The 13,655-nt window shown below is 41.9% G+C and overlaps 1 protein-coding gene across 1 annotated transcript in view; it reads left to right on the top strand.

Annotated features, from left to right (window-relative positions):
- Cdkal1 (CDK5 regulatory subunit associated protein 1 like 1) overlaps positions 1 to 13,655 on the top strand; it is a 532,156-nt gene that overhangs the window by 447,444 nt on the left and 71,057 nt on the right. The window lies entirely within an intron of this gene.

The following is a 13,655-nucleotide window of genomic DNA, read 5'->3' as shown; positions in this document are numbered from 1 at the left end:
CCCACTTGCTCCCTCCATAGTCTCCTGAGCTGAGTAACTGCAGCAGTCTTCCCTGAAGATGACCTATGCACCCTTTTAAAGTCTATTGTCGTTTTAAATGCCTTTAATCCCAGCAGAGACAGACACAAACAGATGTCTGAGTTCAAGAGCAGCCTGGTCTATATAGCAAGTTCAAGACCAGCCAGGGCTATAGAGTAAGAAGACCCTGTCTTCAAAAACAAAAAGAAGGGGACACCCATACCCTCTCCCTTCTTTCCTTTGCTCACCCCCAGTTCAGTGTTCCTATCATGCCCTGTCCTCTGCATTCCTTCTCAGGAGAATATCTTTTCTTTAACTAGGCTCCTCCTTCCTTTCATCTGTGTCAGGCCTTGGCTGGATGTCTGCCAGTTGCCCCCAGGAGTCTGTGTGTTACACCTTGCCCTCTGCTTTTAGGTGGCAGGGTTTAGTAATCGGCTCAGTTTAGCCTGCTGTCTTCTAATTACCATTAATTTGCTAGCCATGAATTGGCCACTCAGTCAGTACAGGCATGAAGCCAAGGAGTGAGTGGCAACTCCAGAGTTCTTTCTCTTAACTAGCTCTTGGTTGCCAGATCTACTTAGCGGGTACCCCGTTCTGTTTATCACCTGGACAAACATTCACTCAGCAAACATTTGCCAAGTCAAGGTCAGGGAACACTGGCTGCAAGGACAGTCTTCACTCTCCCTTAATAAGCTGGGTGTTTTTTCTTTTTTTTCAGTTTCAAAAGTCTACAAATCAAACCCAGAACCCTCACCTTACTAGGCAGGTACTGATCTAGGTCCCCTGCTTGGAAGTCCTAGCTCTCAAGACAGATAAACCCCTTACTTCTCCTACAGTCCATACAAACTAAAGCTCTCATTTGGAACATTTACTTATTTACTATCCCAAATTATAAAGCGTGTTCTGTGTGTATCCACAGTATGTATAATGTCCTTCTGCAATCACAGCAGAATCTTTTTGTGTGTATGCATGAGTGGGTCTCTCTCTCTCTCTCTCTCTCCCTCCCTCCCTCCCTCCCTCCCTCTCTTCTCTTCTCTTCTCTTCTCTCTCTCTCTCTCTCTCTCTCTCTCTCCTGCTTCTCCTGCTTTCCTCTTCCTCTCCCTTTCTCTCTATCGCGTGTGTGTGTGTGTGTGTGTGTGTGTGTGTGTGTATGTATGTATAGGCCAGAAGTTAATATCAGATATTTTCCACAGCTCTTGCCACCTTATTTATTGAGAAAGAATTTGTGCAGAATACAGATCTCCCCAATTTGGCTACTATAGCTAGCCACCTTACCCTGGGAATCTCTTCTGACCACTGGGATTGCTGGATGCCTGCCTAGCCTTTATGTGGATCTGAACTCTGGTCCTTGTGCTGTTGTGGCAAGCACTTTCACCACTGAGTATCTCCCTAGCCCCAATGCACAATCATTTTTAAGACAAAGACTGGTTCTCAATAAACAATCCCCCTGTATTTTTACTGATCATTGCCAAAAAGTACCCCAAAACCAGGGCCTCTTCACACGTGTCCATTGGGACAGCACACATGTCCCCACTTATGTACATATTGCTACTCAAGAAATATTTGCATTTGATTAAAAAAAAAACCAGCAGTTTGGAAACCATTTTCCATCTTCTAAAATTGATTCTTGAGTCTTTTCTTCTCTTTCTAAGTCTCCTACTATATAAAGCCATGTGAATAATTCATATGCAATGGTTCAGGTATAGGTGATGTTTTGAAATTTCACATTTATCTGAAGTAGATATATATGATTTAGTAATTTGTGTATGCCCCCAATTATACTGTTAACCTGCTTTTCTAATAGTGTGTTGACACTTGTCATCTGTATTGACAGCCTCATTGGCAGGATGGAGGTAATAAGATTTATTTTTTGTCATTAAGCATTGTCATTTCTAACTATGGATTCTTAAATACAAAGAAAATAATTCCTTACATATGGATTTATTTAAGACTTTAGTGAATTAATTTAATGTCATTTGAACTTTGTTTCTGCCTCCATTCTAGTGTAAGTGAATGTAGCTCAGGTCTGTTCTATCGTAGCAGCTGATGAATCATCAGAGCGATGCTTTCTGTTACCCATCTCATGTTGCATGCCCGTTATGTATGGGCATAGTCCTGATAGCCCTAGTAAAACAGGTCAGTGCCCAGTTAGAAACTGAGGCCACCAAAAAGAGACAGATCTAGCTGCTCTGCAATAAATGTTTTTGAAAATATTTTTGTATGCTTAGCATGAATAAGAAAAAGAATGGGACTGGAAAGATGGCTCAGTGGTTGAGGGCACCTGTTCTTGCAGAAGACCCAGGTTTGATTCCCATCACCCATCTGATGGTTCATTACTGTCGCTAGCACCGGTTCTAGGGGATTTGATGTTCTCTTCTCACCTGTGTTGGTGGGTACCAAGCATGCCTATGGTACACATACATACATACATACATACATACATACATACATACATACAAAAAAAAGCCTGCTCACACATAAAAGGAAATTGATCTAATTTTAAAATTTTTAACTAAGAGACTGAATAGAAATGAATAAAGAATAGCCAGTATTTAGTGTTTAGTGTTTTGAGGTTTGGTTTGGGGCAGGTGATTGTTTATTTGTTTGTTTCCTGTGTGTACTTAATCACAGGACTTAAATCAGAAGAAGAAAAAATGACGCACATGACAGGACCATGAAGGTCCAGGTTCCCTAGCTATTTAACATCATTCAAGGAAGTGACTGAATTCTTCCCCATGGGGCAAGGGGGGAGGTTAGAGCCTCTGCCTGCATCCCTGGAGAGCTTGGCCCGTGATGCTCTGCTTGCCTTCACTCCTCTGCTCTGACTCGCTCAGCTGTGGGCCAGATGCTTTGTTGCTCTGTGCACCAGCATCCGAGTCTCCAAAGTAGAAATAAAGAAGGTACTTTTCTCACTGGTGTTTCTTGGTGGTTTATACTAGTGAAGACTGGAAGTGTTTTATATACATCCACTCGGTGGATAATTGGATAAATATCACATGCATAGCTCCCTATAAAAGAGATACACATATGATAGAACTTACTTAATGGGAAACACATGTTCCTTCTTCAAGACAGGATTTTCCTACACAGCCCAGCCTAGCCTCACCCTCTTCCAGTCTGAATTAAGTACTAGGACCATCATACCTGCCTTGGTTTACAGCTGAATACAAAGAAAAATACATCAAAACTCATTCTCAGGGGATAAAACTGGCTCAGTATTCTCTGTTTCTATCAACTTCATTTCTTATTTAATATATTCAGTTATTACTTAAAGACAAAATAATTTATTTTTAATAATTCATTATTTATGTGCAACATAAATAATATTTATTTATTTATTTATTTATTTATTTATTTATTTATTTATTTATGTGACACAGTCTCGGTCATCTTGAATTTACAAAGACCAGAATTTTTACAAAGGTCTTGACATATGTTCGGCCTCCTCTGTGCTTGCTCTTTTAGGGAAGGTGTGTGGCTTGTTCCTAAAGCAGTGGTGCGGCCAGGTCTCCTTAGACACAGACTGAAAGTTCGCTTCATTTGCAAAAGCAAATTACTCTGTGAAAGTGGTTACCTTCAGTAGTGGGCAAGTACTGAGCCATTTAAAATATTAAAATACAAGGGTGATGAAGGTAATTTAAGAATATAATAGCTGTTTTTAATTGTTCCATTTTAAAAAATATTAGGTCATACATTTCTGGCCAGTTTTGAATTTAAAATTAAAATCAATTATGAAAAAAATATTATAATTCAAATACTCATAAGCTAGAAGACATTGGAATTCAGGTTTTTCTTTAATATTTAGAAAACATTTCCTCAAGTGATTGTTCTTTTACCTAGTTCTCTTCCAAAATTGTTCTTTGTAGTCTGTGTTTGTGTTAAGGGGAGGCAGTAGTTTTAAGAAATTGTTATCATTCAATAACAATTCTTTTTTATAAGTAGAGGAACTTTGAAATGAAATCGTGTGTCGCTTCAACTCAAGCTAGAAGTAGGAAACATGGGTGTGGGTTGTGGTGTGCAGTGTCCAGAAGGGTGAGAAGTTGGTGTGAGGATGGATAGGCAGAGTGTCGCCTCCCTCTGGTGCTCCTTCCTCCTCACAGTCCTCCTGTCACCTCCCTCTGGTGCTCCTTCCTCCTCACAGTCCTCCTGTCGCCTTCCTCTGGTGCTCCATCCTCCTCACAGGCTGAAAGCAGGGACTGAAGGAGCCTGCCTGCTGTATCCCAGTCCCTAGCATGTATAGAAGGTTAATGAGGATTTGTTAAGTGAATTAGTTAATTCACTTATAAGTCATTGTGCAGTTTGGTGATTATTCATTATGTTCAAGAGACCCATTTCCCATGCATTAGTAATTAGTCCTGCTGGGAAAGAAATTTCATAAACTGTAAGAAGGGCAAGTCAAAGCCAGCCACATGTGCTGAGGAATATATTATAATCTAAGTCATGGCCGAGCAAACATTAATCTGCAGGATGTTCATCACAGAACTGTTGATAAGAATCAAGTGTGAGCAACAGCCTAAGTGATCACTAGTGTCTAATAAGTTAAAATATACCATGTTTATATAATACAGTGCAAGGTGGTCAATTAATCAAGTTATAATGATAAGGAATTTTCATTGGCTTGTCAAAAATTGAACCTTATAGCCTATATGTATGATATCAATGTTATAAAAATAATATACATATACTTAGAAAAACCAAGACTGGGAAACAATAGTGTAATGTTAGTAGAAGGTATGTATAAACACAGGCGATCTTACTTTCTTTTTTATGCCTATGTCTTTGAAATGTGCTAAAGTGAACATAAATTCCTTCTGTGAAAGGGGAAGAAAAAAAAGCTTCCTGGTGCTGTTTTCTGGGACAGACAGAGGGGTCAGCCCATCTGTGAGGAGCTGAAACAGACTAGGCCATGTGGAGAGGAGGAGTGTGCACACAAGCTTGGCTGTCTGGAGTCATGGCCACCAAACATTTGAACGGTCAGATACTTAGGTGCTAGAAGACCCTGCTCACCTGAGAGTGAGGCGGGTATGTCTGCTGTTGGCCCTGTTCTGGAAGGAATTCTTCCAAGAGATACGGAAGTATGAGCTATGTGGGAATCAGAAACCTAGACTCCTGGGAAGTTGTGCCGGGAAGGGTCCAGAGCTGCTGTTGCCTGACCTAATTAGTACCTGTCCTAAGTCCATGTACGTCTTCCTTTGTGTTTATTCGTTTCTTCTTCTGGACCCTATTCTGATCATTTTTTATTGTTTCTGTTTTATTTTTCTGATGTTTGTGATTGGGTCCAGGGCTTTGTGCATGCTGGGTAAGAACCCTACCACTGAGCTACGTCCCCACCCATACGCACTTGTCTCTGTTGTGATATTTACAGTGAGGGTAGGCAGAGTGGGACAAGATGGGCTTTAGAGCTCGGCAGGATTCAGGCAATGCAGGTTTGCACCTGCTTTGTCATCTATAAGCTCCGTGGCCTTGCACACATTTGCTTCAAGGTTCTAAGTCAGTCGTGGTAACATGAAGCTATTAGCAATCACTTTCAAGTTCAAACAAGAGAGGTATGAATGAGTTCCCCAGCTCTGTGCCTTCACAGCAAGAGATGGCTAACAAGTGTCGTCTCATGTATTCGCTAGTCTCTTTGTCATCGTCATGATAACACAGAATGTGCATTATAAACACAAGACCGTAGGCTGGGGCAGATGCCTTGTATGGGTTGTGGTTGTTTTTAGGGGTGTGCTTTGTTGTTTTTGGATTAGGAAGTACTCTAAATAGAAATGGATCCTGTCAAAAACTCTACCAGGAAAAGCAGACTGCTTGCTCAGATCAGGTACTGGGTTATTATTTCTGTTTGCTGATGCTGATTTGTCACCTAAACTGGCGTTATGGAAATCAGTCCCTGAGAAAGGCACGCACATCGCTAAGCATCATTGTGGAAAATGGCCAGTCACCTGGATGTGCCTAGAGGGCCTTTGATTTCACTTCTCACTCCATAAGTAACATCCTTCTGCTGTGAATTAAATCTTCACAGTCAAACCCTATGTCAGCATGTGCTTGTTCATTCGGGAACGAAGCGTTCTTCAGGGGTGTTTTCTTTGTGCAGCAGTAGGGCAATGTTGATGATACTAAGCAAGCTTAATATTGGTCATTCTCTCTCAGCTTAGACTCTTCCCAAGTATTCATTTTTCTATGTGGTTTTACCATCATATATTATCAGACCAGGAGACCAGTTATATGTTAAACATGTGTCAGCATTATGTTTGACATGTGTTTGTAAGACCTTATGAATACTACACAAATCCCTGTGTATATCTTGGGGTATATGCGTGACTAACTGAACTGGATTCTGTGTGCACAGGAGGCTTGTGTTTCTAATTTTAGACATCCTTGCCTCAGTCAGAACAGGAAATTCTCTCTTCTTCCTTATTTCCCATCCCAAGCTAAGTTTGGAATCTGGAGGCACAGACCCAGCTTGCTCCTACTTCTGTTTACTTCAGCCTGCTCTGCCCTCCCACTCCACTGGCAGGATGCCCCAGGCCTTGGTGCCATTGCCTTCAACTTCCAGCTTCTGCAGGAATCCCGCTGCCGCTTTACTTCGGATTGGAGGCAACTCAGACAAGCTTCATGAAGGCTGTAGGCAGGATAATGGGGCAAGCATTGGTCAGTGTCCTAGCTAGAGCTTGACGTGGGTAGGCTTATGCCTGCTGTGTTACTCTCCAAGCCACAGACAGGCATTCGGTGTTAGGAATATCTTTAATTTCTTGCACATTTCCATTTCTTTGCTCTTGAGTATCCACAAGCCTGGCATTATTTGATGGTACCCATAGAACTGCAGCCTAAACTCAGCAGCATCCTATAAATTTCATGATTGCCAATGAGCAAGTGTTCCCTATTGAGATAAGCAGAGGTAGTTCACCATTTAAAACTCATACTGAAATTACTAAATATTTGCATGAAATTCACACATAACTTTTGGTTTTCAATTTCTGTCATTTTTTTCAGTTGGAAACATACAAGCTAATTATATGTCTTTAGTCTCATATATTTGTAATTATGTACCTAATTATACATGGTGTGCCTTTCTATTATGCAGATTTGTTATGACAACTGATATTTCAAATATGTTTGATTTGACCATTGTAGCACACTTGATAATTGTTTACTTGATGCCTTAATATAAGGTCTTAAAACCTTTGTTTTCTGAATTTTAAAAACTACTTTTAAGTAGCCTCTAAGTTTATTTCTGAAGTATTATTGGAAATGAGTATGATGGAATTGAGAGTAACAAGATTATACCCCAGTGAGGTGAGAAGGAATCTACAGCAGTGAAAAGCTCCTGAGTGGACTCAGGCCAGGCAGGATTTTCATTTCCTGATAGATTCTCTAGCTGTCCCTTCTTGCTCCCTTCTTGCATCACGTGCTTTTCCTGTCAACACAACCAAGTGCTGGACAAGAAGCAATTTGAGGAAGAGGCTTATTTTATCTCATGGTTTCCAGAAATAAAGTCTACCAAAGTAGTGAAGGTGGCACCTCTTTGATGACAGAAGTATGTAGCACCTGCCTGGAGACTAGCAATGAAAGGAAAGCAAATGCCAGCACACAACTGGCTTCCCTTTTCCCTTTGTAATTACTCCAGGGCTCTTGGTCTTGGCATGGTAACACCAGATTAAGGGCATTACACACCTTTTTGGACATGCCTTTTCAGACATGCCCCAAACTTCTAATGCCCCAGACATCAGTTATCTGCCTGGGCAGTGGCTAATTGTTCTTCAGCCAGGAGCTTCTTAACCTCTAAGCAAATTACTGTTAATGCCCATGTGTTGTTGACAGCCAGCCTCTGCCTGAAAGGCTCTTCCTGCTTGGTAACTTCTAGTCACCTTTAGACTTCATCTCTGAGGCTTCATCAGAGAACCTTTCCCTGACCTTTTTGCCCAGGTCAGATCACCACAGAGTACACTCTTCCCAACTGCCACCCTCCTCAGTGCACAGCAGTTGCACTTTCCATCCCTCAATGTGAGGAAATTCTGGAGAAAACAACTTAAAAGGAAGGGAGGTGATTTTTGCTCAATTTAAGAGATGTCAGTGTGGTGATTTGCCCTGATTACTTTTGGAGCTGTGTTAAGGCAGTCATTTGTGGCAGAAGGTGGCAGAAGAGTGTGGTAAAGGAGAGCTGCTCACCTCATGGTGGCCACGAAGTGGAGGGGCCCAGGTCCCATTATGCCCCTCCATGCTGAGCCAACAACCTACTTCCTTCAACTAGGCCCCACCTACTAAAGTCCCCGTTATCTCCGAATAACGCCATTGGCTGGCTTTCAACATGAGACTTGGGAATATTTAGGGCCCAATTTTTTTTCCTTCTTTTCTTTTATTTTATTTTATTTTATTTTTGTAGAGAGGTTACCACACAGACCTTTATTAGAGGGCTCCACACAAAGAGCATACCCTCACTTCCATAGCTTCTTGATGGACATATTTTTCTCACTGTCCTTTTGCATGACCTTGGCTATTGCCATCTCGAAGTCCTTCTGGGTAACGTGGACACGCCGTTCCCGCAGAGCGTACATGCCAGCTTCTGTGCACACACCCTTCATTAGGGCCCAATTTTAACATGGCCTAATACCTACATACTAATTTGATAGCTGTTCATCTCCCGCATTATAGGATAAACTCCAGAAGGACAGAGGCCATGCCTGGAATACAGTAGCTGCACATTGGAAAGGTTATGGAATAATTGAGGCGGTTATATATGAAAGTTGTTATGTCTCTATGAAAACAGAAGATTAAATGAAGAGAGCCCTATGTGCACAGTGTTTTGTTTTGTGAGGTCATATCCTCAGTCACCCTGGCTCACACGGGGACTCCTACTTCACTTGATTACTGCTTTGGTGCTGAGCTTTTATCTCATGTCCTTGCTCTATCCTTGAGACTTGCCTTTTAAAATGTAAACTACTTCAGACTAGGTTGAGAGTGTCACCTTCCCCCACTTCCATCATAGATCAAGTCGAGGATACTTTTCTAAAGAGGCATGAGGAAAGGAGGCATGGTGGCTCACATCTTTAATCCCAACACATGGGTAGCTGAGATAGGTATGTGAGGTCAGTCTAGGCCACATAGCGAGTCCCAGGCCAGTTCCTGGTACAGAGTGGACCTTTTCAAAAAGACAAGAGAAGACTTTTGACTTCCTAATTCTTGAAGATCTTTACAATATAGCCTGATGGGTTTTGTATCTTGTACCTTCAGAAGGTGTATATGCCAGTCCACACTGCCCCAATGCGTAAGCTGTGCTCTTGCAATCTTGGATTAAGTTATCTTTAGTTTTGATGTTTTTAAAAGTCCTACAAGTAGTTTGTCATCTCCTCTTGAACCCAGTGTGAAAATCATGAAGTTTTAGCTTCATCTTGCTGGTGCTCCTGGAGGCCAGCTTCTTTGTCTTTGTTACAGGAGGGAAATAATGTTTCCTGTCTAGTTTTAGAACATATACAGTTTAAGTGACAGTGGCTAACCCATCAGGAGCATAGGCTGTGGCAGGTGATGTGACACCGCGGTGCAGCACCTGCATGAGGCCTTAGATTGAACCTTCGCTGCAAGAAGAAAGGAAGGAAGCAGGAGGAAACCAGAGAAGGGAGAGGGGAAGGAAGAAAGGAAAGGGGACTCTGAACTATTAAAAATGTAAATTAAAGAAAAGCTAAAAGTTATTAAAAGAAAAAGAGAACCCTATTGTGGCAAATGAGAGTAGGGTGTTGGGATTAAGGAAGATGGTCTCCAGGGACAGCCACTCCTTGAAATCTTGTCACTGATCTTCCTGGTCAAACACATGATGAAAGCCTGGCTCCCCTCTAGCCTTCACTGGGCTTCTTTGCCCTGCCCTTTGAAAATATTGTGTAAGATTAACATTGTCACAGTGAAAGCAATGTTGCATTTTCCCTGCTCTTAAGCAGCTGAGCATGACTGTTCCACCATAACTGCTTCCCCATTACAAAGTCACCTGTGTTCGGTAGACAGATTTAATTTGTAATTCTCGCAGATAAAGATGTATCTACATTTCAACCAAAGAATGAGCAAGAATGCACTGGTTATAAGAAAAATCATATTTTTGTCTCTTAAGAGAATTTATCCACACGTTATGTTTATAGCAGTAATCTATACTTCAGATTTATAATACTTCAATATGTGTGTTTTAAATATGAACATAAAATTTTAATTTAGAAGATCACCAGAATCCTTCTGTAACACTAACATACAAACTCTGCACTGCTTCCTTGATTGCCTTGGAGTAATTAAGCAGACACAACACATAAAGGAATTTGTTGGGGTTTTATTAAGGCTTAATAATTTGGGTTTTAGATTTTAAATCTCAGAGGGCTCATAACTGTTGTCATTTTCTGGTAAGAGACACGTTTGGAAAGAAGTTCAGTTTCTGTGCAAGAGAAAAGCAGATTCAGATGGAAAATCCGAAAGGCCCTTTGCATTAACCTGGAGCTGAATGCACATGTCAACGGCTGCTAGCAGAGGCTGTTAGTGAGGCATGCAGACACTGCTCGCAGGAGCCAGTCTGTTTGGGGATTTCCCTGAGATGGTGTTCACTGTAGGCTCAAGGCTGAGCTGCACTTCAATGTGAAAGGAAGAGAATCTTTCAAACCCTAGAAATGGGAGTGACTCTAATTTGCGAGGGCAATTTGAGTATTACTTTAAGATACAGTCTGACTCCTATCACAAGAAATCCACTGGGGCCAGTCCAGGGTGCCTGTGGAAACTCTAGAATGGCTTGTGATGCTCAGCAGCTGTCTTCTGCTTACACTGGATTGTCATGGTTTTAGCTGTTGAAAATTTTTTTGCAAATGTTTTTCCAAAACATTGGTGAAGACATCTTTTATTGTTTGAATCCTTTTGGGGGGGAGGAACTTGTTTAATGATAAAATTACTGACCCCACTAGATTCTTTGAATTTTTCTTTTTCTTTTTCTTTTTCTTTTTTTATAGCAGAGTTATTCATTTTTTTATTAATTTATTCATATTACATCTTAATTGTTAGCCCTTTCCCTGTTTCCTCCCATTCTTCCCTCCCTCCCATTTCTCCCCTTCTCCCCCCCCCCCATGTCTGTGACTGAGGGAGACCTCCTCCCCCTATATATGCTCTCAGAATATCAAGTCTCTTCTTGGTAACTAGCTATCCTTCCTCTGAGTGCCACCAGGTCTCCCCATCTGGGGGACATGGTCAGAAAAGGGGCACCAGAGTTCGTGTGAGAATCAGATCTCACTCTTCCACTCAACGGTGGAGAGTGTCATGTTCGTCGGCTAGGTCTTGGTAGGGGTTCGAAGCTTACTGCCTATATTCTCCTTGGCTGGTGCCATAGTTTGAGGAGGACCCCACGATCCAGATCTGCCTGTCATAAAGTTCTTCTTGTAGGTTTCCAGGACCCTGTGGGTACTACTATTTCCTCTTTCTTCCATGCTAGTCTTGCCTAAAGTCTCAATCGGATATCCTCTCCTCTGACCCATTTTCTTGGTAAGTAAAGATTTTCATGGTATGTATCCCTTGGACTAGTGTTTTGATATAAGTGAGTATATACCGTTTGTCTCTTTTTGCTTCTGGGTGAACTCACTCATTATGATAATTTCTAGATCAATCCATTTGTCCACAAATTTTGGGAATTCCTCGTTTTTAAAAGCTGAGTAGTATTCCATCGTGTAAATATACCACAGTTTCTTAGTCCATTCTTCTACTGAGGGACACTTAGGCTGTTTCCATGTTCTGGCTATTATGTATAGAGCAGCTATGAACATGGTTGAGCATATGTCCCTGTTGTGTGGTAGGGCATTTTCTGGGTATATTCCAAGGAGTGGGATAGCTGGGTCTTGAGGAAGCCCTATTCCCATTTTTCTGAGAAAGCGCCAGAAAGCTTTCCAAAGTGGTTGTACTAGTTTGCATTCCCACCAGCAATGAAGGAGTGTTCCTCTCTCTCCACATCCTCGCCAACATGTGGTGTCATTTGAGTTTTTGATCTTAGCCATTCTGATGGGTGTAAGATGGAATCTCAGTGTCGTTTTGATTTGCATTTCTCTGATGACTAATGAGGATGAGCATTTCTTTAAGTGTTTCTCGGCCATTTGAATTTTTCATTTTAAAAAGTTGGACTGACAAGATAGCTACATCAGCCGAGTGCTTTCCCACATCAAATGCCCGTCATTTTTACAGGTGTTCCTTAATTCTAGTGCTGGGATGCTGAGGCAGGGAGATGTCTGAAGCTTGCTGACCAGCCAATCCAACCTGACAGTGAACTCTGTCTCAGAAGTTAAGGTAGAGAGCTGAGGAGATGGTTCAAAGTGAAAATCACTTGTCACATAAGCACAAGGAACCAAGTGTGGAACTCCACCATCCACATAAAAGCTAATGGACATGGTAGCCCACCTGTAATCCTAGCCCTTGGGAAGTGGAGATGGCATTCCCCAAGGCCAGCTGGCTAGCTAGAGCAGCCAATCAGCAAGCTCTAGGTTCCATAGGAGAAACTGCCTCAATGTATAAGGAAATGAAATAGAAGAAGGTACCTAGCCTCTAGCCTCTATGTGCATTTGCATACATGTGTATGTGTATTCACAAAACTAAACACACAGGTGAATCCTCATAGACATGCCATACATAGGTCTTTAAATCAATAATAGTAAAGTAGAATATAATAGAAGACACTTGACATCTACCTCTGGCCCCCACAGGTGTACACGTACACACACACACACACACACACACACACACACACACACACACACACACACACAATTGTGAACCTGTTTTCATTGTTTACTCCCCCAAAATCTGGGCAACATCCAGGCACAGCAAAGTTGTGTGGCTGTCAGAAAACAGAATGGATATGTGTTAGTCTATTCTGTGCTATTACAAAAACACCCTAAGTTGGTTAGTTTATAAAGAAGTAGGGTGTATTTCTTACAATTTTAGACGGTGGAAAGCCCAGGGTCAGAAGGTCCCTTTTTAATGAGTGTTTTTCATGTTGTGTCATCTCATGATAGAAAGCAAAATGGCAAAAAATGCAAGGGGACAAATTCACAGCTCTAATCTTTCTGTAATAGTTGTCAGTGCTTCGTGAGAGTGGTGCGTCATGACCAAAACACCTCCCGCCATCCCTCGCTGGGGATTAAGCTTCCAAAACATACTTTCATGGGGACATATAGAGACCACAGCAATATGGCTGGCATCTTCTTTTCTTGTTGACTCCTTATTTCCCATAAAATTGCAATCTACTGAGTGGTCATAAAAATGAGAACTTGCCTAACAGAGGCACCAAAGCCACCTGGTATGGTCAGGCTCAGCATCCTCATCATTACGTCCCTGCCTCTTGCTTACTCTGAAGGACCTGTCTCTAATATCTGAACCACACCTGACCCCCTCCACGACAGTCTGTCTTGGGATTGCTGTTACACCCAGCCAGCCAGGCCAGTGGGACAGAATGACAATAGAATATCTATTTCACAAAACACGATCTGACCTTCACTTCATGTCTGAGGCTGGTGAGTGAGTATCTTTTCTGCCTCTTGCAAATGCCCAGCTCAATCCTGGCTTTTGAAACTGTGACCGGGATAGATGACGTGGCATAGATGAGGTAGCTACTCCAAGATCCTTCTTCCTCAGCCACCTGAAAC

Source organism: Acomys russatus, chromosome 3, assembly GCF_903995435.1.
Source record: "Acomys russatus chromosome 3, mAcoRus1.1, whole genome shotgun sequence".
Lineage (NCBI taxonomy): Eukaryota > Metazoa > Chordata > Mammalia > Rodentia > Muridae > Acomys > Acomys russatus.
This window is presented reverse-complemented; position numbering and strand designations above follow the sequence as displayed.